This window comes from Nannospalax galili, unplaced genomic scaffold, assembly GCF_000622305.1.
Source record: "Nannospalax galili isolate Female #2095 unplaced genomic scaffold, S.galili_v1.0 scaffold3253, whole genome shotgun sequence".
Lineage (NCBI taxonomy): Eukaryota > Metazoa > Chordata > Mammalia > Rodentia > Spalacidae > Nannospalax > Nannospalax galili.
The window spans coordinates 13,656-17,249 of record NW_008332656.1 but is presented as its reverse complement, the minus strand read 5'-3'; positions in this window follow the sequence as shown (position 1 = coordinate 17,249).

The following is a 3,594-nucleotide window of genomic DNA, read 5'->3' as shown; positions in this document are numbered from 1 at the left end:
TGTTTTGATGCCTCTTTGGTGAGGAGCCAGTTCTCAGATTATCCAATTGTGGTGTGCATAAGTCAGCCAGTGTGCAACTTCTAGCTAAATTTTTGGTAGGTAAGTGAGGATAAAATAAGAAATTACTATAGATCTATTGCTAGAATAATTATGCACTGATGTTTCTGTACTTTCTACAGTACATGCAGGGTATAGGAATTTCTTTACAAGGATCGTGTCTTCTTGCTGTGGATGGAGAGCACACATGGTTATTTATCTTCCACCATGTTCCACTAAAACTTTTGAACTACTGGTTTTGGAGAAAGTGTCTTTTGTAGCTGGGTCACTGGCCTCACTGTAAATTGTTCAGAAAGGATTATGTCCAGTCCACAGGTCATGTTAAGGTAAAAAACATCTATGTTTTAGCTATGCCTACAGTGCATGGTTATAAGCAGACACCAGATTGAATTCATGAATTGAATTGTATTTCAGTGTGAATTTACATCACATAAATACACAACTGATCTTGTCTGTTAAAAATATAGGAGGGAAATGGGCTTAATTTATGTGCTGTGCTCCTTAACACAAAAGTTTGGGGGTCTGATACTATTCTTTTTTACACAGATTTAGTAAGTAGATTATAGCTAGTTATTAGATTCAGAAATATCCTTTTCAATAATTCAGGTTTCTCATCTAATTCAGAAGTCATTTACTCATTATCTCTTTCTTTCTTGGGTCCAATGGCCTGTTTAAGTGCACATGATCTCCTTGACATTTTTCATTTTAGGATCTACTGATGTTCAAGGATGTGTCCATAGACTTCTCCCAGGAGGAGTGGGAATGCCTAGACTCTGCTCAGAGGGCTTTGTACAGGGAGGTGATGTTGGAGAACTACAGCAATCTGGTGTCTGTAGGTGAGGAGATTTTTCTATCAGTATTTTTACTGTTTTCCATCCTTTCATAGACAATGGTCTACTTTATACAAACGTTAGTTTTGTTGTGTAGGTCTTGGATTCCTTGAATTTACAAATTAGAATATTTGGAATATCTGCACAGCATTTCCACTTGTTAGAGGAATTATTTTTTGATTATAGAGCAATTAATATGATGCTGCAGCCAGAATCTTTAAGGTTCCATTTCCATAGCTGCATTTTGAATCGTTGATAGAACTCAGTGTATGAAAACTGAAAGAATTCCTCTTTATTCTAATGAGTCTGTCCTAAAATAGAAATTGAGAAATTATTTGGAGAGTCATCTCTGTATTTCCAGTGGAGCACAGTGTTGTGATAGAAATCACATACTTTCTAAAGAATCCAGCAAGCACATGCGCCTCCTTCTCCTACACAGGTCTTGCTGTGTTTAAGTCCGTTCTGGTCTCCTGTCTGGAGGAAAACAAGGAGCCCTGGAATGTGACTAGAAGGGAGACTGTAGCCAACCAGGTAGGACTCAGTGGAGGGGCCCAGGTGCAAGGACCTAAGGAAAGAGGGATTAAGACCTGAAAATTGTATTGCCATAGTCTGTTGCATTAGAGATCCTGATAATTTTATAGTACTTTCATCAAAACGTGTCCTGCGGTAAATGACAAACAACTTTTATTGCACATGAACTATGTGGCAAATACTAGTATGCTAATATTACTTCATTTATTTAATTTTTTCTTATCTCCCATGTCACATTTCTTGCTAATGCAAACTAGCAGCTGATTCATTTTCCTATGAATTCTTCCTGTACTACAGTTTTTTGAATGTGTATTTTTTTATTGTACATTTCATAAAAGCAAAACAAAACAAAATAAAACAAAAACCTTAATCATCTTTATACCTGCTACTCGATCTATTCTCCCCATCCAGATCTCATGCATTCTGTGATAGATATTAAGGTCTATCAACTCAAGTTTTTAGCATATCATGAAATTAGTAAATTTTGTGTCTTTTGTTCTGTTCCTCATTTGAAAATGTTTGTGCCATTCTGATTCTTCGTGTTTTTCATTGTTTTATACTTGCTAATGTATTTCTTCTGAAAATGATTGTAAGACTTCAATGAGAATCAGATAGTATATTTATATAGCATGAAATTCTATATTCTCTTCCCACTTTAAATAAGAATGTGTTAAATATTTGGGACTGTCTACATGTCATTTGGGGATTATTCTGTTTGATACCTACTGTTGATGTCTATATTTCCGTTTGGTCAGAAAAGAGATTGTGAATCATTGACTGGGTATAATATTTAAGACATATTATATTGTCCAGTGCAGTTCTTCATTTATTCTTTGATTTTGGAAGTTTGCACATCCTCCTGTGTGTGCGTGCACATCAGTCCTGGCTTCCTTGGGATGCATACTTTCTCATGCTGCTCATATACTTGTTCATTCATAGTCTTTCTGACTTCTGAATTCTTCACAGACAGGATACAGTTCCCAGAGTTGTGGTTTGGAGGATATGTCTTGTTCAGGCACCTTCCTTCTCTCTATAATTCTCGTCAGCCATGAGATGAGATTTCTGATGCCATGACCTTCCCTCTCATGGCTCAGTCTTGCCATTGTCTGTTAGTCTCTGAGCCCCATGCATACTGGACTGAAAGCTCTAAAGATGGAGCCAAAGATTAATGTTTTATTTCTTCAATAAATTTTCGCAGTTATAGATCAGATGAAAAAGATCCACAATGGACTCTCTGGTAATATAAGGGAAGATAGATAAAATTCAGTTTCAAATTTGAAATAATCTAAAAAGATTGAGATTACCTTAATTTCCGGGTGTGGTGTCACAAGCCTTTAATCTCAGCACTTTGGAGGCAGAAGAAGGTGGATCTTTGTGAGTAAGAGACCTGCTTGGTCTTCATAGTGAGTTCCAGGACAGCTGGAGCTAAAGAGAAACCCCATCTTGAAAAAAACAGAAAAAAAAAAAAAAATACCGGGAACACAAAGGTTACTGTGAATGCCCCCATTCAGTACTTGACTCATGTCTCAGTTTTCAGGCTTTCAGCATACATTGGGAAAGTCCTTGACTCCACATTGGATTTCAGGATGATTATAGGGCTTTGTGTTTGTTTTTTTTTTTATTTTCTGTCTTTTTGAATGGGATATTTTTATAGCCCAAGTAGGCCTGGAACTCACTATGTAGACCAAGCTGGCCTTGTACTCACAGAGATCTGCCTGCCTCTGCTGGGATTACAGGCACACACCACCACACCTGACTTATTACAGATTTAGTTTTGAAGTTTACCAGTAAAATATTTAAACTCACTGTATTTTATCCCTGTGCCACTTCGGAGTGTCTAAAGTTCATGATTTAGTATATTCTCCACTTCTCTTTAAAATATAACCATGAATTCTGAAGTGATGGCTGGCTGTCATGAGTTAATACATTTTTTCAAATGACCTTCTCCCTCCATCAATTTTAAGAGATACCTTTTTTGCAAGTCAATTTTAGTTAATATGTTCACTTTCTGTATGATATAGTTATTTTTCATTATTTCATGCTGTTTTTCCTCTTGTCTTTCTTGAGAAGAGATCACATACTATGACAGATTTCCTGCCTTTCTAATTAGTTGGTATTCTTCCCTAACAAAATTAACTACAGAATTTCACTTTTTCCTTCTTTTTCCTTAGTGTTC